This window comes from Muntiacus reevesi, chromosome 3, assembly GCF_963930625.1.
Source record: "Muntiacus reevesi chromosome 3, mMunRee1.1, whole genome shotgun sequence".
In the NCBI taxonomy this organism is placed as follows: domain Eukaryota; kingdom Metazoa; phylum Chordata; class Mammalia; order Artiodactyla; family Cervidae; genus Muntiacus; species Muntiacus reevesi.
Window position 1 is genome coordinate 193,991,867 of NC_089251.1, and position 22,228 is coordinate 194,014,094.

Sequence of the window (22,228 nt, forward strand, 5' to 3'; positions counted from 1 at the left end):
GTCAGCCACTGTTTCCCCATCTCTTTGCCATGAAGTGATGGGGCCAGATGCCATGATCTTAGTTTTCTGAATGTTGAGCTTTAAGCCAAATTTTTCACTTTTCTCAAGAGGCTCTTTATTTCTAGTTCACTTTCTGCCATAAGGGTGGTGTCATCTGCATATCTGAGGTTATTGATATTTCTCCCTATTTGCCAAGAACAAGTCAATTTCTATCTATGGTTGTGCTCTGCCATTCTTGGTCTTCTTTATCTTTGCAGATTGTGAGTGTCTCCTGCTGTCAGTGATGGCCTATGACTGACACAAGGACGTCAGCAGCCCCTTGCTCTATGCAGTCAGCATGTCCAGCAGGGTGTGCTCCCTGCTCATGGCTGGGGTTTTCCTCATGGGGGTAACAGTTTCTCAGATACACATGGCCTTAGCATTCCATTTATGCTTCTGTGGGTCAAATGTGATTAACCATTTTTTCTGTGATTTACACCTGTTTTTTTTTTTTTTTTTCCCTGTCCTGCTCAGAAACACAGGTCATTGAGTTAGTGATATTCACTGCTTTGGATTTTATTGAACTGAGCACTATTTCAGGAGCCCTTGCTCTTATTTTTATATCATCTTTTCAATCCTGAAGATCCACTTTGCTAAGGGGAAAGTCGAAGATTTTACCACCTGCACTTTCCACTTAACTGCAGTGTCAATTTTCCAGGGAGCTATGCTCTTTATGTATTTCAGGCCAAGTTCATCCTACTCTCTAGATGAAGACAAAATTATTTCTTTGCTTTACACTCTTGTGATTCCCCTGCTAAATCCTCTAATATTTAGCCTATGGAACAAAGATGTAAAAGAGGCATTAGTAAAATTGAAAGCTAAACTATATCTTTAAATATCTGTATTATGCATATATGCACACAACCACACACATATAGTAATTGTGTGATTAAAATTTTATGGCATGACACAGGAGAAACAATTTTCTCATGTTCCTAAGTGAATAATTATTTGTATTAAACTCCACTGTAAAGACTGGAAGAGGAAATGGCTACCCATTCCAGTATTCTTGCTGGAGAATCCCTATAGAGAGAAGAGCCTGGTGGGCTACAATCCATGGGGTCGCAAAGAGTCAGACATGACTGTGTAACTAAGCACAGCTTCACTGTTAAGAAATATTGCAGGTTTCCTCAGATATCATGCTTAGTATGTGGGCAGGATTTATATATGGCACTTACTGTTTTTGAAGAACATTTTGACTTCTCTACTTATGCTAATTTTTGGTTCATTTGTCATTCAAACACTATTTCAGTCTCACTAAAACATTATACAATGTCTTAAAGGTTTTGACTTAAAGTAAATCAAAGATTTACTGAGCAATCTTTCAGAACTCAGGTTTTGTATATTTTATAGTACATCTTACACATTCTATACTAATGAATTTAAGCTGGTACTACTAGAAGACATAAATGAACTAAGCAGTTTAGTAATAAATGAGCCACACAATCATCATGGGATAAAAAAATTTAAGGGCATTTGTGAGACATTATGGCATGTTGGAAAACTTTTCATTGTGGAAAAAGCTACAAACTTATAAAATTATTATTTTTACACAAAAGATATATAGGTTTCCATTTCTACCATATTTTATCAATTCACCAAACTCTTTTGGAACTGTTGCTCATAAAAGGCAGCCTAACTGAAAATATTGTCTGAAAATTAAAGTCTAAGACAAACAGGGCATCAGTGGATTGGCAGGTATTGTGCAGTAAATAAATATGTAATCTAGTTAATTTGTCTCCATTCAAGTGTGTGATGTATATTAAGCATCTAAAGACTGATTTGACCTACATATCAGTCCATTTTATTGGATTTAATAAATATGATATGAAAAAGAAAGAAAAAAAATTAAGCCCCTTAAATGGAAGTCAAAAATAGTGCTGCAGCAGACAACATTTGATTAAAATAGGCTTCCTTATCTGGAATTGGATAACTTAAAGAAGAACTGAGTATTTTTTTTAGGAAATTTGCAATTCAAATCAAAGCTGCAGCAATGGCATGAAGATACTCTTCTATTCCACAAAAATTCTTGAAATTCCACAAAAATAGGGAACAGCATATCAAAAGACTGATGTATTCTAGGTTGTCTACTTCAGTCCTCATCACTAACTTTCCTTTTTCTTTCCATAGCACATCCTTCTTACACATCACTGATGACTGATGGAAAATATCTGTAATGTCAGTTGTTACTTCTCATCTTTAATTTCTAATTTTATTGACTTGAATCTTCTCTTTGCTTCTCTTGATGAGTCTGACTGAAGGCTTATCAACTTTATATTCTCAAAGAACCAGCTTTTAGATTCATTGGCCTGTGCTATTATTTTCTTTATATTTTTCATTTATTTATGCTCTGACCTTTATGTTTTGGTTCCTTCTATTAACTTTGGGTTTTGTTTATTCTTTCTCTGGTTGGTCTCGGTGTAATGTACAGTTGTTTCTTTGTGATTTTTCTTGTTCCCTGAGGTAAGTTTTATTGCAATAAGATTCCTTCTTAGAGCTGTTTTGCTGAGAACCTTAGGTTCTGGATTGTCATGTTTTTGTTGTCATTTGTCTCTAGGTATTTTCTTTTTTTATTTCCTCTTTCTTTTCTTCAGTGATACTGGTTGTTTAGTCACATATTATTTAGCCTCCATATGTTTGTGTTTTTTACAGCTTTATCTTGTAATGGATTTCTCATATTGTCACTGGAAACAGATGCTTCTTACTATTTCAACTTTTAAAAATTCACCAGGTCTTGGTTTGTGATCCATGATATGATCTGTTGTGGAAAATATTCCATGTTTACTTGAGATGAAAGTGTATTCTGCTTCTTTCAGATGGAATGTCCTATAAATATCAAATCTATCTGGTCTATTGTGTCATTTAAGGATTGGTTTACTTATTAATTTTCTGTCTGGGTGAGCTATCCATTGGCTCATCCACTGTAATTTGAGTGTTAAAGTTCCCCACTATTGTGTTACTGCCAATTTCCCCTTTTATAGATATTAGCATTTGCCTTGTATATTGAAGTGTTCCTGTGTTGGGTCCATATATATTTACAATTGTTATGTCTTCTTCATGGACTGATCCCTTAGTCATTGTGTAATGTCTTTCCTTGTCTCTTTTAACATTCGTTATTTTAAAGTCTATCTTGTCTGATATGAGTATTATTTTTCCAGCTTTCTTTTGATTTTCATTTGTATGGAATATTTTCTTAAATCCCCTCATTTTCAGTCTGTATGTGTCTCTGGGTCTGAAGTGGGTTTCTTTGTATATATCTTCTTGATGATACTTAATTTGTTCAAATTCTTTGTTCAATTTTTATTAGGTTGTTTGCTGTCTTACTGTCTGTGAGGATTCTTCATTTACTTTGGCTACAAGTTGTTTGTCATATTTCTATCTATCTATCTATCTATCTATACATATATGGTTTTCAAACATTTTTCCTCAGTCTTTGAATATACATGCATTTATATATATATATATATATATATTCAAAAACTTGCTTCTCTGATTTCTTTTTGCACACTGTTCCACTTACCTCTTGCTACATAAATTGCATTTCAAAACTAGATAACTTAAGAGAATGACCACTGACCATGTGTGCTCAGTAATGTCTGGCTCTTTGTGACCCCATGGACTGTAACCTGCCAGGCTCCTCTCTCCAAGAAATTTTCCAGGCAAGAATACTGGAGTGGGTTGCCATTTTCCACTCCAGGGGCTCTTCCCTACCCAAGGATTGAACTCATATCTCCTGCTAGACAATCTGATTCTTTTCTACTGAGCCACCTGAGAAACCCTTGAATATACACGCAATCATATATACTCAAAAGCTTGTTTGTCTGATTTGTTTTTGCACACTGTTCTAGTTATCTGTTCCTACATAAACTGTATTTCAAAACTAGATAACTTAAGAGAATGACCACTGACTCCTTATTTTGTTCTTTCTCGTGTTTACTGAGATTGCAGGAAATATTCAGTGGAAAGGTAGGCTAGGTTGCAAGTTCTTTAATAATTGACACTAGATGAGAATGTCTAGAAAGATGGACCCAAATTCTCCCCTTTCAGTTCATGTAATCTCAGAATGTGCCATATTGTTAATTCAGATGACTAGTTGGAATTTCTACATGGTAATTCATGGCTTTTACATACTGTCTTCTTCAAGACAAGGTCCAGAAATGACTCACAGTATTTCTGCTAATTTTGTTTGTCAAAACAAAAGAAGTATGGCAAAAATTCAAAGAAGGATGAATACACAATGCATGCAATATAGATGAACCTTGAAAATATTTCAGTGAAGATAAGGCTGATTAAAAGAATAACAGTAGCAACCAACCAAACAAACAAACAAGCAAAAAAGTATGTTGCATAATTCTATTTAAAAGGAGATCAAGAATTGGAAAGCACAAAGAATCAGAAAGTAAATTGGTAGTTACCAGGGCTCAGGAAGGAAAGAAGGAAGGGAAAGCAGCAGCTAATAAATATCTCATAAATAAGACTAAAGGATTTCTTATCATAGTGATGAAAATGTGGAAGTAAATACTGGTGATAGCCTAAAAACCTTAAAAATATAGTAAAAACAAACAACTGTATACATTAGAAGGTGGATTCTATGATGTACACATTACATTTCAGTAAAAAACAAAACATGAACAAAGTGTGGTAATATCCTTAAATGAGATGTGAGGGAGACTTTAAAACACTATGAACAAATCTAAGGAAATGGAAATAATGGAGGGAGGATCTTTTTTGAGTTTCAGTAGGTTTACTCTTTAACTAAAGAAGGAGAAAACCATTTCAGGATAACTGTGAAGCACATCATACAAAAACAACAACAAAAAAAATCGTAGTTTTCTTTTTACCTTAGCTCAATTTGATGACAGTAGGAAAGCATGAAAACTCAGCCTGTGCTAAGTAGCTTTTGAATTCTCAGGGGGAAATACAGAAGCAGAAATATAATTAATGAAATGTTTGCATAACATCAAAGCAGAGGGGCAGTAGCACAGGGATTTAAGTTCCAATGTACCTGGCAAAATACGAGGTCATCTGCTTGTTGCTCAACTAGCCAAGACCTGCTCATCTCAGGTAGGTTTCCAGTTCCACTTAAAGAATTTGGAAGAGAATACTTAAGATTTTGAGGAAACAAATTGTAAATGAGCCATTTTGTGCTGGTTTACTCATTAAAATCTGAAATCAATGGCTAAAAATATTTCAACCTCAGAATCACAAGAATCTGAACTTGTTAATATCCACAATGAAACTGTTTGTTTTATTTTGCTCTTTACTCACAGGAAATATTTACTCTTTTTATTTTTGGAAAAATGTATACATGAATTTAAAGCATGTTTTGTTCTATTAAAATAGATTAGGTACCACAATTAAAATAAAAACATGTACAAATTCATGAACCACATGCCATGTTTACTTAGTTCTGAGGGAAAAAAAGTTCATTGCTTACATTCTATTCTTATAAACATTAACACCTATACACATAGAGGAAAGTCTATGAATTTTAGAAATATTATTGTCCCTCATCTTATTGCCAATTTAATAACTAACAGGCCATTTAAAATCTAAAATGATGCAAATCATACAATAAATTTTGTTGTTTTCACTTCCTTTTAGTTCTTTTTTTCCACTCGTTAAGAAATTCACCTTTTGACAACTGCCGCTACACAAAGAGGTAATGAGCATTGTGGGAAAGCAAGAATAAATTTCTAGAAAATCAGGTCAATAATACTTAATTCATGTCTCAGCAAATACTGACCATAAAATAAACTAAAACAAGAAATGTAATTTTTTTTTTTTTATTTATTATTAGTCGTTGGTATACTGACTGTTTCTGGAACAAAATCAAATTCTCTGAAACCAATCATGCTTTTTTGAGAAACATAAAAATTGCTTTCATTTTTTGTATATAAGTGACTATTTTCAGTCATCATAAATGCTCAGTCCTATGTCTTACAGTCTGTGTCTAACACAGGTGTCTCTTCTAGGTTTTTCTCAAGAGGTAAAGAGTTAAATTTCTCTAAATCTACTCCCTGGGATGAAGAAACTAACACTCAGAGAAGAGCTTGTAGAAAGTAACAAACCTCATGAACATCTAGGTTTACATCCAATTTCTCAAAGGTCTTTCTCAGATACTTTTTTATTATTGAAGAATTGACAGCTATGCCTCTTTAAAGAGTGGGTGCATGACTGAATACTTTTCTAAGTATAAAAAGGCATTTATAGAAAAATATATTCTGTCTTATGACATTTTGTAGATGCCGAAAAGTGTTACACATGCAAGTGTCCTTTTCTTGATCATTGTCTCAAAAGTTTACATAAGAACTGACAGGAATGGATAGAGGGAATTGTTCCTCCATAACTGAATTCATTTTCTTGGGAATTACTGATAATGCTGTGAACAAAATGATCCTATTAACCATATTTCTCCTTGTTTATCTCATTACTCTTCTGGCAAATCCTGGAATGATAACCCTGATCAGAATGGATCCCCAGATGCACACACCCATGTAATTTTTCCTCAGCCACCTCTCCTTCAGTGACCTCAGCATTTCCATAGCAGTTGGCCCCAAGATGCTGGTGGACCTATTTGCTAAGAATAAGTCAATTCCCTTCTATGGCTGTGCTCTGCAATTATTGGTGCTCTATACCTTCATAGATTGGGAGTGTCTCCTGCTGGCAGTGATGGCCCATGGCCGGTACAAGGCTGTCAGCAGCCCCTTGCTCTATGCGGTCAGCATGTCCAGCAGGGCGTGCTCCCTGCTCATGGTTGAGATTTACATGACCAGCATTGTGGATGCTTTAATTAATGCAATATTAATATTCTGCCTGTGTTTCTGTGAGTCAAAAGAGATTAATCATTTATTCTGTGATGTCCCTCCTCTACTTTCACTATTTTGCTCACATGCACAGGCCAATGAGTTAGTGATATTTATCATTTTGGGCTTCATTGAACTGATTATGCTTTCAGGTCTTTTTGTGTCTTGCTGTTATATTATCCTAGCAGTGATAAAGAGCCACTCTGCTGAAGGCAGGTTCAAGGCTTTCTCCACCTGCACCTCCCACCTAACTGCTGTGGCAATTTTCCAGGGAACTCTGCTCTTCATGTATTTCCGGCCAAGTTCATCCTACTCTCTAGACTAAGACAAAATGACCTCCTTGTTTTATACCCTTGTGATTCCCATGTTAAACACCCTGATTTATAGCTTAAGAAACAAGCATGTGAAAGAGGCTCTGAAGAAGCCTAAAAATGGAAAGTGGTTCCATTGTAAAGCTGTAGGTATATGTTTTTCTCCTACTCTTACACTACGATTTAAGTCAAAATTGTTTTGATTCCTCTGGTTTGATCAATAAGTATATTCAAGTCTTTCCAAAATGTGTTGTTTCTTATATACTCCATACTTCCATTTTATGTCTTGAACTTATATTTAAGGCTCCCTATTTGTGGAAAAGTTCTGAACTGTTAGTTTGCCAAGTTTTTGCTTCTTCTGAATTTAATGGTAAATCTAGCAGTTTTTACACAAATAAATCTTTTCTAATGGAAGTGATAGGTGTTAATTAGATAATTATTCACAGTATTTATAATTAACTATATTTGCACAATAGTGTAAAGACTGGACAACATAAACTCAAAACACATTGTTCAAATATAGTGAAGAAAGTTAAAAATTGCTCCCTGAAAACAAACACAACTAGTTTGGTATCTAAGAGATAAGTAGGAAGTAACTGAGAGATGCAAGTCAGCAGAGAAAACATTTTGTGAAGATGGTTGGACAGTTAGGGTGACCGTGAGGTGGATAAGACCGTGTCATTTAAGGAAACAGTGTGTCCAGGTTGGAGGGCTGCAATTTACAAGCCAGTCACCTCCTCCAGGAATTTTATGTCTCTCCTGCAAGCTCTAAGCTTGATTCACACACCAGCCTGTGCTTCAGATCATTGCTGTATCTGTTTTCTAAATTATTTCCTTCAATGTGGGGTTATGAACATTCTGATCTTAAGGACTGTTACCCAGGAGATATATAGCAAGTGGGTAAATGAAAGAATGAGAAAGAGAGAAAAGGAGAAAGAAATAAGCTAATTTTATTGAAAATTTATTCATAATAAAGCAAAAAAATTACTGATAGCTTTAAATGCATGTGCCTTAAACACATGTTTTGTACCTTATATCTGCTTCCCAGATGGTATGGTGGTGAAGAATATACCTGCCAATGCAGGAGATGCAGGAAGTGCAGGTTTGATCCCTGAGTCAGGAAGATCCCCTCGAGAAGGGAAAGGGAACTCACTCCAGTATTCCTACCTGGATAATTCACTGGACAAAGGAACTGGCAGGCTATAGCCTAGGGGTCACAAAGAGTCAGACAGGACTGAGCACAAACTCACACATATATACACACATCTTATATCTAAGTACATAAACTGGTTGTGAATACTAAAAGTAATGGGAAGTTAAAGACATACAGATGAATTTTTTTTAAATAATTAAACCAAAGAATGCTTCTCTGGCTAGAAGATATTTGAAAACTTCACATAGCTCTACTCTAGTTTGCTGCTGATTGAAATGCTGAAAGTGGCCTATTTAGTAGACGGAGACATAAGCATTCATTTGAAGGACCCTATAAGAATCAAGTGGATTCTTGAGTGTTTTCTATAATAAAACAAGCCAAAAATAATTTGATACCTAAGTGTATCCAAGTGCCTTTGTAAGACACCTTTGAGTGAAAACATTTTAGATTAAAGCCCAAGTAGGAGAATAGGTAGTAGACTCCAGGTTAAAAGCTTTTCTAGGATTCTGAGACAGGTAGGGGGATGTGTTGATGTATAGAAAAATGAGGGGGTGTTTCTTGTATTTATAATATTTTCTCAATCCTTTTTTAATGTTATTACCTTTTGAAATATTTATCTGCTGCTGCTGCTAAGTCTCTTCAGTCATGTCTGACTCTGTGCGACCCCATAGATGGCAGCCCACCAGGCTCCTCTGTCCCTGGGATTCTCCAGGCAAGAATTCTGGAGTGGGTTGCCATTTCCTTCAATGCATGAAAGTGAAAAGTGAAAGTGAAGTCGCTCAGTTGTGTTTGACTCTTCGTGATCCCATAGACTGTAGCCTACCAGGCTCCTCCGTCCATGGGATATTCCAGGCAAGAATACTGGAGTGGGTTGCCATTTCCTTCTCTTGGAATGTTTCTCTACCTTCTAGATACTATATTGAACAGCAGCATGGCAGAAGTGAGATTGATTCAGAATGAAGCCTGACACAAAGATGGGTGTCAGTCTCAGAAGTATAAATATTATACAGTTAGCACATTACTCTCTTAAAAAAGAAAAAAAAAACATGAAATGCTAATGTGTCTAAAATCAAATTTCATCTGCATTTAGCCCTTATGAGCAAATCTAAGGCTAATGAGTGAACTGAAGAAAATAAAATGTTGCATATTAAATGAAGAATTTTAACCTCAATAAAGGGTGTCTTAAATTGATTGACTTGTACAATGTGTGAGATCTCTGGAATGTGGAGGATAAATAGTCACTTAATGTGAACACCCCACAGAATTTATGATTCAAATAGGGGCTTGAGCTAAGGACTTGTAAGAGATTTCTGGTTTGATTTTCCATAGAAAGGGAAAGTTAGCATCAAAATATTTTGTCTTACATGATTTAATTCCAATTCTAATCATTTCCTTCACTTTCTATATATTTAATTTGTATGCCTTTCATAGTATAGTCACTACCAATTGGTGGCAAATATGATTGTTCATCAACATTAACATAGATAAATAAATGATGCATATGCACAAAAAATTAAGATATTTCAATGGCAATGAATGTACTGAAACTGCATGCAACAGCATGGATAGATTGCATGTAATTGAGCAAAATACTGCATGCTATAGACATCCAGTTATGTCCGGTTTAAAAAAAAAAACAAAACTGATCTGTCGCAGTAAAAGTCAAGAAAGTATCTACTCTTTGGAGGTAAGAGATTAGCCATTTAGGAGGGAGTTTATAAAAGGCTTTGTTAATTGTGGAAATTGTTAATTCTTGGTCTATACTTACCTAGGTCAACAGGTAACCTTTTGGAAAAATGTTTATCTATATAGTTATTATTTAAGTGTTCTCTATATAGCATGAGTTTGAGCAAGCTCCTGGAATTGGTGATGGACAGGGAAGCCTGGCATGCTGCAGCCCATGGGGTTGCAAAGACTGACTGAACTGATTCGTTCATTGCACATCAAAAACATTTTCCAAAAGTAAAGCCTGTTTACCATTACCAGAAACTTCAGAATTATTATTATAAATTTGTATCCCTAGAAATTCTTGATATACATAACAGTGCAGTATATTTTTGTGAAATAAAGAGTACAATCTTCATAGATTATTTAGTAATGCAAAAATGTCTTATTTAGCCCCCTTTTAAATCCATGTGTACTTCTAATACTTTTCCCAGCAACAAAGAGACTTAATGAATCTTGTACTCCTTGGTACCCCTCTTGGTACCCTCTTTGGTACACTGAACTTACACGCATTGGCCCATGACTCAGTGGTACACAATTATTTTCTAAAGGCAAGTGTTTGTATTAATAAATAAACTGTTCCTATAGGGTATTACAAATAGAGGTATAGTGGCACAGGGGACTCATATTTCTTTCTCAATTGCTTGCCTCTGATGTATTAAATTTTAACTGTGATTTTCTTCTGTAATGTAAGAAAGTCAGCTTCAATTAAATGTAAAACCCTTTGTTAAGCTAATTATCCAATTTTTAATAATAATGTAGCCACAACAGCTCATTTCCTCATAATGGCAGGAAGTTATACTAAATGGTCTGCAGAGACAGCCTTGTTTAGGAAGCTAAATTTAAGTCCTATCTCAACAGAGTGAAATCCTAAGAGATTTTATATCCTAGGAGATAGTGAAGTGCCTGACGGGAAAAGTGATTTTGCAAAGGAATCATAATGAAGTAAGCAAGGACAAACTCCAACCTTCAAATATGTAACTAGATAATGGTAGTAAAGCTCTTGAGTGACGCAAACACCTTCAGTTTAGTATGTAGCAAATTATTATAAGTACTTTGCTTATGCTTGTCCTCAGCAATATCTCCTATAGTGTAAGTTAAGTATATTTAAATAGACATCATCACTCTAATAGTTACAATAAGGTAACAATTAACACATTATTCAGACACTCTTGATCACATATCAATAATATTTTATTTTAATGATTTTAGTTTACAGTGGGTTCTAGGTTTATAGGACCCTAAAATAAACCTAGGTCTCTATCTAGTTCTCAGTGAGGTTTCAGAGGAGAAAATCCCCTGGAGTATTTGTAAACATATACTGGCTTATATTTATCTTCATAAATTACTTTCCATATACAAAAATTTTGCATTTGCCTTTTTTGTGGTAAAGAAATAAATTAATTGTGATAAGCAAAACTCACAGTAAGAAGACTTTATTTTATGTTACATTCAGGAGAAGAATTTAATGAATACATAAGAATATATGCTTGTCAGCATCCTGAAATGATTCATATATTATCATGCTGAACATGAAAAATAAAGAGCATATCCTCTAAGGCTGCTATGCTGCACAACTTCAGGGACAATACTTTAGTTATTTCCTTTGCTTCATGAAATTGTGTAGTACAGTATTTATTTAGTAATCTATGTATTAGAACAGGATTACCATTATACCTTTAACTAAAACCTGCATCAGTCATATAATTCTTGTTCATTTTTGTTGAGGGATAATTATGATCTAGTATCCTAGACACTTTACAATATACAATAACTATTGTAGCTTTAATCCCAATGCTGTACATAAAATGAAGAACTAATTTCTCCTACAATGCAATTGTGTACAATTTAACCAGCATATTCTCAGTCCCCCACTCCCATCTCCTGGTAACCATCATTCTCTCTCTGTTCCTATGAGTAACACACAAAGGCTATTTTAGAAACAAATGGGCATTAGTTTTTTTTTTTTTTGACAGAAGTATCCCAGCATGTGTTTTTAATAAATATTACCTTTGTTCATATGAACTGTATTAGTAGGAAAAAACCTTCAAATGCTGTTTATTTTTAATTGTTGTTGAACATCTACCAGCCTTATATCACCAGAGATAAAGAACATTCACCAGCATAACAACAGGAAACTATTTAAAAACACACATTCATGGAACAATTACTTATGGACATCTTCTTATGCATTGTAAGAATGTACACCTACAAACAGACCTTGGAGATACCACAATAAAGTGAGTATCACAGTAAAGAGAGTCAAAAGAAATGCTTGGTTTCCCAGTGTATGTTAAAGTTACATTCACATAATATCACAGTCTATTAAATGTTCAGTTGCATTATGTCTAAAAAATGCAAATACCATAATTTAAAAGTACTTGATCACTAAAAAAAAAGAAGAAATGATAATAATCATCTGAGTTTTCAATGAGCTGTAAAAGTAATGTCAAAAATCACTGATCACAGATCAACAGAACAAATAGATTAATGATGAGACAGTTCAAAAACTGTGAGAATTATTAACATGTGACATGGAGACATGAAGTGAATAAATTCTGTTGGAAAACCTGTGCTGACAGACTTGGTTGATACAGATTGACCACAAACCTTCAGCTTATAAAAAAAAAAAAATACAACCAGCTGAAAAAACAACAAAATGAAGAATGATAAAATGAGATCTATCTGTATATAGATAGAATAGGAAATTCAATAAACAGTGAACTGTGTGTGATAGATATTATGCCGTTGAAGGAGAGCAGACTATATCACCCCAAAATATGCTACTTGGTATTTTAATTCTTTAAATTAAAGTTACTTAAGAAAGAGCAGTGGAAAAAGGATACTCTGATTCTCCTTTGTAGCCCTGAAAGCAGGAAATAAATCTCTCAAGTGAAAGTTCCCCTCCCTGTACCAGAGGGTAGAAGGCAATTATGTCACAAGAAACAGGGAGTTTATGGGCCAAGAAGGCTGCATGACCAAACGTTGTTACTTCTTTATTGACTGCTTGTTGCTGTTGTTCAGCCTCTCAGTCCTGTCCAATTTCTTGCGACCCCATGGACTGAAGCACGCCAGGCATCCCTGTCCTTCACCATCTCACGCAGTTTGTTCAAACTCTTGTCCATAGAGTTGGTGATGCCATCCAACCATCTCATCCTCTGTCACCCCCTTCTCCTGCCCTCAATCTTTCCCAGCATCAGTTTTTTTTTTTTTTTAATTTTAATTTTTATTTTTTTTTTATAGTGAGTTGGCTCTTCACATCAGGTGGCCAAAGTATTGGAGGGTCGGTCAGCTTTGACATAAGTCCTTCCAGTGAATATTCAAGGTTGATTTCCTTTAGGATTGACTGGTTTAATCTCTTTGTTGTCCAAGGGTCTCTCAAGAATCTTCTTGAGCACCACATTTCTAAAGCATCAATTTGGTACTCAACCTTTATAGTCCAATTGTCACGTCCATACATGGCTTCTGGAAAAACTACAGCTTTGAATGTATAGATCTTTGTCAACAAAGTGAAGTCTCTGCTTTTTAACACACTGTCTAGAATATCTGTCTATTATGTGGGAGATCTGGGTTTGATCCCTGGGTCAGGAAGATTCCCCCAGAGAAGGAAATGGCAACCCACTCCAGTACTTTTGCCTGGAAAATCCCATGGACAGAGGATCCTAGATGGCTACAGTCCATGGGGTCGCACAGAGTCAGACATGACTGAGAGACATCACTTTTCTTTCACTTTCTAGGTTTGTCATAGCTTTCCTTCCAAGAAGCAAGCATATTTTGATTTCATGCTTTAGTCACTGTCTACACTGATTTTGGAGTCGAAGACAATATATTCTGCCACTGTTTCCATTTTTCCCCATTTATTTGTCATGAAGTGGTGGGACCAGATGCTTACTAATTACTGTCCTAAGCCTAAACACTTTTGTCCTGTCAATTTCTCACAAATTACTGCTTTCTTGCCTAAAATGAATAAAAGCTTTCTGCTTTGGTTACTTTGATTCTCAATATTTTTTATGGGACATCCATATGTAGAAAAGTAAATTTGTTTTTCTCCTATTACTCTGTCTTATGTTCATTTAACTATTAGGCTAGTCATAACTTAGAAGAAAGGAAAATTATTCTGAAGTCACACAATCAAAAAAAAAAATGAAATATGGGTGACTGACATGTCCTTGAGGAAAAGGTCTCAGACCCTGACTAATGAATAAAGCAACATGTAAGATTGTCATATCTATAAATGAGAAATGAAGGCAATCTTTAAAAACAGAAGAAACTGAATCAGCAATGAGAAAGACATGAAAATCGTTAGTGGAAAAATCTTTTTTAATTTCATTAGGCATCTCTTTACATGGGAGGAGAATGTAGATTTTGGTATCCATAAAGCATAGTATTAAAATAAATTCTGATAAATTTCTGACAGTGATCAATTTTGTGAAAAGAAGGAAGTATTAAAAGCTCAACCCTTGCTAAAGCTGTTGCGCATCCATAGGGGAAAATACAGAACTAGAAATCTAATTGACCATGTTCTTAAAACATAAAAATATAAAAGTTGATTTAGAGACTTAAGTCCCGACAGTTGCCAGGCAGAAATAAAAAGCAATCTGCCCTGGTACATGTACCAGAGTGAAAAGACGGAAGACTTGTTCATTGCAGGTACGTTTCTAAATGGATATGGAAAGTGGCAGAGAGACTTACTTTTGTAGAAAAGTGAAGAAGTACTATACTTGCTTGCTCAGTTATATAAACACTAAAATGCAATAACTAAACAAAGATACTTACTTGTTAAACTTGTGTGAATTTGACAAGCTCATTTATAATTTGTAGAAGAACATTAAATATTTTAGCTTTTTTATTTTAATCAAGGTTGATATACAAGCCATTTTTCACTGTTGCACATAATGTCATTGTACAGGTAAATTTGCTCTTGTCTTTTTAAAATAATAGTAGAATAACATATTACAACTACCAATATGTATAAATTCAAGTCCATAACACAATAATTATGATATCCAAATGCCATAATTCTTTATTGTTATTTAGTCTCTAAGTCATATCCAACTCTTTGCTACTGAGAGGGTAACAGGCAGGAAGGCCAGGGGTCTCCAAACGGAGGAAAGAGGCTGCAAGTGCCAGACATTTTTTTCTCTCTTAAGAGGCAGGAAGAAGCAAACCAGTGATCTGTTTTTCCTTCTCTATACAAATTTAAAAGGAGGTTTCTCTTAACATGCTGTGTTGCCTTGACACCTGGTCTCACCTAAAGCTAACTACTCTCAAACCTTGTGTTAACCAATACATTTCTTTTTCTTATGGAAATGTTGTCTTAAGCTATGTTAATGAACCCCAGACTCTATCTTCAAGTTGGTTCCGCCAAACGGCCTAACTTACTCAGGTATTGTTCCCCTAATCTATGTAAACGGAACTATTTGTTGGTATTCTGCCCTTCTACAAGATTCAAGTCAATCGTTTTATGGCCAGGGATGAATTATCTGGTGCCATTCTAAATTTTATGACATTTCTTTCGTTTCACTAACAGACTGTGAGTGACTATATAACATATAGCTAAAGACAAGGAAGGGGGTACTCTTTTGCCCCCTTCTGATGCCTATGTCAGAAGCTTTCTCTATCTCCTTTATACTTTAATAAAACTTTATTACACAAAAGGTCTGAGCGATCCAGCCTCGTCTCTGGCCGCGGATTGAATTCGTCTCCTCCAGAGGCCAAGAATCCTGCGTCTTATCGTTCAGCAACAACCTTTCACTACCCCATGGGTTGTAGCCCCCCAGACTCCTCTGTTCATGCACTTTTCCTGGCAAAAACACTGGAGTGGGTTGCCATTTTCTTTTCCAAGGGATCTTCCCCACCCAAGATTTTTTACCTCTGAACCACCTGGGAAATTCACCATAATACTTAAGTCTAGAAAGAATAAAAGTCAGACCACACCCAAGTTTTTATATATCAACATTGCATACACATGCAACTCCACTCTTTGAATATTGTAAAAGAACAGAGGAGATATTTGTGACTTTGTATATAACATAACTTATTGTGTAGAATGTAAGACTGGGGCAGGGAATTGAGGAAACATCAACTCCTTTAAACCAGAGAGAGGTAGAATAAGGATCAAAGAAAACAATTAACCAATATTACAGTGTCTGGGGGATTGGGATGAAGGCCTCACTAATATGTGAATCTTTTTGCATATGTGGAACTGAAGACATAGGAGTAATTTTACCAAACATCTTACATATCTGATCTGTTGGTGAGTAGATCACGTAGATTCTAGCTAATTACGGCAGAATGACGCATGCAGGAAACCATGCTGCCTTTCTTGCCTCAGTGTCACCTGTCTTACCAGGAGCTCTATGCTAAGTCCCAAACATTCTTCATAATGTCCCCTGAGCAACAGCTCACATTTAGGGGAGTGGGGTCAGCCCTGGGATATTCCTACCTGCGCTCTCCAGCATATAACATATGGAGACAGTTCGACCCTCTTCAGTTCCCTCCCTGCTCCAATTAACTGATACTTGTTACTGGATATTGGACTTCTCTGGTGGTTCAGTGGTGAAGGATCTGCCTGCCAATGCAGGAGACCGGGTTTCAATGCCTGGATAGGGAAGATGCCCTGAGAAGGAAATGGCAGCCCACTCCAGTATTCTTCCCTGGAAAATCCCATGGACAGGGATCCTGGCAGCTTACGGTCCATGGGATCACAAAAGAGTCAGAAATAACTTAGTGACTAAACAACAATAACAGTAAGAATGTATACTGGGTGGGGAGAAAATAAAAGACTTATGGGATACTGGAGCATGTTATAGCCAGGAAAATTGAATAGGTCTTCCTATTCCATAATTGTTCATGATGAGGAAATAGTAGAGGGACACATTCATTATTTATATCACTCATTAACTATGCATCTCTATTTCAGGATAAAACAATATTTCTGCAATATTGAAAAGAGCCACTATCTTGTCAGATTATGTGGGTTATCTGGACCAATTAATTTAAGAATTACTGCCTCAGATCTGAGGACATCAATTTCTTAATATGAGTAAAAGTAGCAAAAATGGACATACATACTAATAAGGTTGATGTGGCAATAATTTAGATGACAGAATGCCACAAATAGTACAGTTCAGTTCAGTGGCTCAGTCATGTCCAACTCTTTGCGACCCCATAATTCGCAGCACGCCAGGCCTCCCTGTCCATCAACTCCTGGAGTTTATTCAAACTCATGTCCATCAAGTTGGTGATACCATCCAGCCATCTCATCCTCTGTCATCCACTTCTTATCCTGCCCCCAATACCTCCCAGCATCAGGGTGGCTCATTTTCCAATGAGTCAACTCTTCGCATCAGGTGGCCAAAGTACTGGAGTTTCAGATTCAACATCAGTCCTTGCAATGAACAGCCAGGACTGATCTCCTTTAGGATGGACTCGTTGGATCTCCTTGGAGTCCAAGGCTCTCTCAAGAGTCTTCTCCAACACCACAGTTCAAAAGCATCAGTTCTTTGGCGCTCAATTTTCTTCACAGTCCAACTCTCACATCCATACATGACCACTGGAAAAACCATAGCCTTGACTAGACGGACCTTTGTTGGCAAAGTAATGTCTCTGATTTTTAATATTCTATTTAGATTGGTCAAAACTTTCCTTCCAAGGAGTAAGTGTCTTTTAATTTCATGGCTGCAATCACCATCTGCAGTGATTTTGGAGCCCCAAACTATAAAGTCTGACACTGTTTCCACTGTCTTCCCATCTATTCCCCATGAAGTAATGGGACCAGATGCCATGATCTTAATTTTCTGAATGTTCAGCTTTAAGCCGAGTGAACTTTTTCACTCTCCTCTTTCACTTTCATCAAGAGGCTTTTTAATTCCTCTTCACTTTCTGCCATAGTCGTGGTGTCATCTGCATATTTGAGGTTATTGCTATTTTTCCCAGCTTGATTACAGATTGTGCTTCTTCCAGCCCAGCGTTTCTCATGATGTACTCTGCATATAAGTAAATAAGCAGGGTGACAATATACAAATGATGTACTCCTTTTCCTTTTTGGAACCAGTCTGTTGTTCCATGTCCAGCTCTAATTGTTGCTCCCTGACCTTTATTATAAGTTTCTTAAGAGGCAGGTCAAGTGGTCTGGTATTCCATCTCTTTCAGAATTTTCCACAGTTTATTGTGATCCACACAGTCAAAGGCTTTGGCATAGTCAATAAAACAGAAATAGATCTTTTTCTCGAACTCTCTTGCCTTTTCGATGATCCAGCAGATGTTGGTAATTTGATCCCTGGTTCCTCTGCCTTTTCTTAATCCAGCTTGAACATCTGGAAGTTCATGGTTCATGTACTGCTGAAGCCTGGCTTGGAGAATTTTGAGCATTACTTTACTAGTGTGTGAGATGAGTGCAATTGTGCATAGTTTGAGCATTCTTTTGGTTTGCCTTTCTTTGGAATTCGAATGAAAACGGACCATTTCCAGTCCTGTGGCCACTGCTGAGTTTTCCAAATTTGCTGGCATATTGAGTGCAGCACTTTCACAGCATCATCTTTCAGAATTCGAAATAGCTCAACTGGAATTCCATCACCTCCACTAGCTTTATTCATAGTGATGCTTTCTAAGACCCACTTGAATTCACGTTCCAGGATGTCTGGCTCTAGGTGAGTGATCACACCATCATGATTATCTGGGTCGTGAAGGCCTTTTTTGTACAGTTCTCCAGTGTATTCTTACCACCTCTTCTTAATATCTTCTGTCCATAATATTTCTGTCGTTTATCAAACCCATCTTTCCATAAAATATTCCCTTGGTATCTCTAATTTTCTTGAAGAGATCTCTAGTCTTTCCCGTTCTTTGTTTTCCTCTATTTCTTTGCACTGGTCACTGAGGAAGTCGTTCTTATCTCTCCTTGCTCTTCTTTGGAACTCTGCATTCAAATGGGAATATCTTTCCCTTTCTCCTTTGCTTTTCACTTCTCTTCTTTCCACAGCTATTTGTAAGGCCTCCTCAGACAACCATTCTGCCTTTTTGCATTTCTTTCCCACGGGGATGATCTTGATTCCTGTCTCCTGTACAATGTCACGAACCTGCATCCATAGTTCATCAGGCATTCTGTCTATCAGATCTAGTCCCTTAAATCTATTTCTCACTTCCACTGTATAGTCATAAGGGATTTGATTTAAGTCATACCTGAATGGTCTAGTGGTTTTCCCCACTTTCTTCAATTTAAGTCTGAATTTTGCAATAAGGAGTTCATGATCTGAGCCACTGTCAGCTCCTGGTCTTGTTTTTGCTGACTGTATAGAGTTTCTCCATCTTTGGCTGCAAAGATTATAATCAATCTGATTTCCATGTTGACCATCTGGTGATGGCCATGTGCAGAGTCTTCTCTTGTGTTGTTGGAAGAGGGCGTTTTCTATGACCAGTGCGTTCTCATGGCAAAACTCTGTTAGCCTTTGCCCTGCTTCATTCTGAACTCCAAGGCCAAATTTGCCTGTTACTCCAGGTGTTTCTTGACTTCCTACTTTTGCATTCCAGTCCCCTATAATGAAAAGGACATCTTTTTTGGGTGTTAGTTCTAAAAGCTCTTGTATGTCTTCATAGAAACGTTCAACTTCAGCTTCTTCAGCATTACAGGTTGGGACATAGGTTTGGATGACTGTAACATTGAATGGTTTGCCTTGGAAACGAACAGACATCATTCTGTCATTTTTGCGATTGCATCCAAGTACTGCATTTCAGACTCTTTTGTTGATCGTGATGGCTACTCCATTTCTTCTAAGGGATTCCTGCCCACAATAGTAGATATAATCGTCATCTGAGTTAAATTCACCCATTTCAGTCCATTTTAGTTCGCTGATTCCTAGAATGTCAACATTCATTCTTACCATCTCCTGTTTGACCACTTCTAATTTGCCTTGATTCATTGACCTAACATTCCAGGTTCCTATGCAATATTGCTCTTTACAGCATTGGACCTTGCTTCTATCACCAGCCCATTCACAACTGGGTATTGTTTTTGTTTTGGCTCTATCCCTTCATTCTTTCTGGAGTTATTTCTCCACTGATCTCCAGTAGCATGATGGGCACCTACCGACCTGGGGAGTTCCTCTTTCAGTATCCTGTCATTTTGCCTTTACATCCTGTTCATGGGGTTCTCAAGGCAAGAATACTGAAGTGGTTTGTCATTCCCTTCTCCAGTGGACCACATTCTGTCAGACCTCTCCACCATGACCCGTCCGTCTTTGGTGGCCCCACATGGCATGGCTTAGTTTCACTGAGTTAGACAAGGTTGTGGTCTGGGTTGAGAGGAGCTACCCCACGTCGGAGGTCAGGTGCCACGGCCGAGATGAGCTACCCCACCTCCGAGGTCAGGGGCAGCAGTCAAGAGGAGTTACCCCACCTCCAAGGTCGGGGCAGTGGCCGAGAGGAGCTACCACACGCCCGAGATTGTGGCCGAGAGGAGCTACCCCATGCCTGAGGTCAGGGGCTGCTGCCCCAAGGAGCAACCCCACGTCCAAGTGCGGCGGCTGCATGGGTGCAGGAGGGCCGATAGGCCACCCCTCCTGACGTTCAAGGTCAGGAGGGGCGGCTGTGAGGAGATACCCCTCATCCAAGATAAGGAGCAGCGACTGCGCTTTGCTGGAGCAGCTGTAAAGAGATACCCCACGTCCAAGGTAAGAGAAACCCAAGTAAGACAGTAGGTATTGCGAGAGGGCATCAGAAGGCAGACAGACTGAAACCATAATCATAGAACACTAGCCAGTATGATCACACAGACCACAACCTTATTTAACTCAATGAAACAAACAGTCCAGTGCTATGCAAATAGAAGTGATATCATTATTATTATTGTTGTTATACTAAATTAAATAAATTTACAGGGAGTCAGTTTGCATCACATAGTCCTAGCACTATCTCTTTTCTTAATCACTGAAATACAGAAAGGATCAGCAACTAAAATACTGAGGTAATAAGATGATGTTATCTTCCTCTTCCATCTCCTCTTTCATAACCAGGGATTCTCAGATGTGAGTGATGACTGCTGAGAACCGCACTGCTTCCTGAGTTCGTACTGCCAGGACTTCCTGGCAGATGGGATGTGCAGCAGGTTCTCCTCATTCTTCCCCTGATAGTTCACAGCGTAACTGTGATTGTCACTGTAGGGATGGTCCTGCTGCTCAAGGTGGACCCCAGACCCCACACACCCGTGTATTAGTTCTTGAGCAATGTGTCCTGTGACGCTCGCTACTCCTCCACTGTCTCTCCCAGCATGCTGGCTGATTTCTCATGAACTAAAGAAGATTTCATTTAATTTGTGTGCCATTCAGATGTATTGTTTTGGGACCTTTGCAGATGTGGAATGTCTCATGTTGACTATCATGGCTTATGAACTTTATGTACCCATTTGCAATCCACTTCTTTATACAGTTATCATGTCCAGGAGATTCTGTACTCAGCTTGTAGTTTTTGTGTACTTAGAAGCTTTGATCTATCCAGTTGTTTTTACCTATTGCACAATTCAGCTGTCATTCTGCAATTCCAGTGTCATCAATCACTTTTTCTGTAACTTCCTACCCATATTAGCCCTCTTGTCCTCAGATACAACCATCAATGAAATTGTGATGTTCCCTTATAGCAGCTGTGTTCCGGGTTGCAGTATCATCATTGTCTTCCTCTCCTACAGCCACATCATAACAACCATCCTTAGAATGAACTCAGCCAAGGGGAGATGCAAAGCCTTCTCTACATGTGCCTCCCAGCTAGCCACTGTGGCTACATTGTTTGGCACACTCCTGCTTATATATCTCAGATCCAGCTCATTACTTTATGGACACAGACAAAATGTCCTATGTCTTCCACACAGTTTTAATCCCAGTGTTAAATTCACTGATCTACAGTTTAAGAAACAGGATGTGAAAACTGTACTGAAAAGGGCAATTGGCACTAAATCACATTTTTACCCAAAATGATTTATTTAAAGATTCTGATAGCTTATGCTCAGGTACTTTGACTAAGTCTGGTAATCTCACCAATACAACTTCTAGATATTTTCCATTGCTTATCTTTATGCCTAAATTGAATGTAGGGGTCAGAAATTATTTATCTTCATTGTATCTCTAAACTAAGGAAGAATAGTAATGGGTTCACTTTGCTATTTTTTAGAAAAGATATATCTCTTCTCTGTTCATGTGTATGCTTCA

At 37.2% G+C, this 22,228-nt stretch overlaps 1 pseudogene; it reads left to right on the plus strand.

The window, feature by feature from the left end:
- The first annotated feature begins 6,360 nt into the window (after window positions 1-6,360).
- On the plus strand, window positions 6,361-21,308 carry LOC136164203 (olfactory receptor-like protein OLF2; annotated as a pseudogene).
- Window positions 21,309-22,228: the final 920 nt, after the last annotated feature.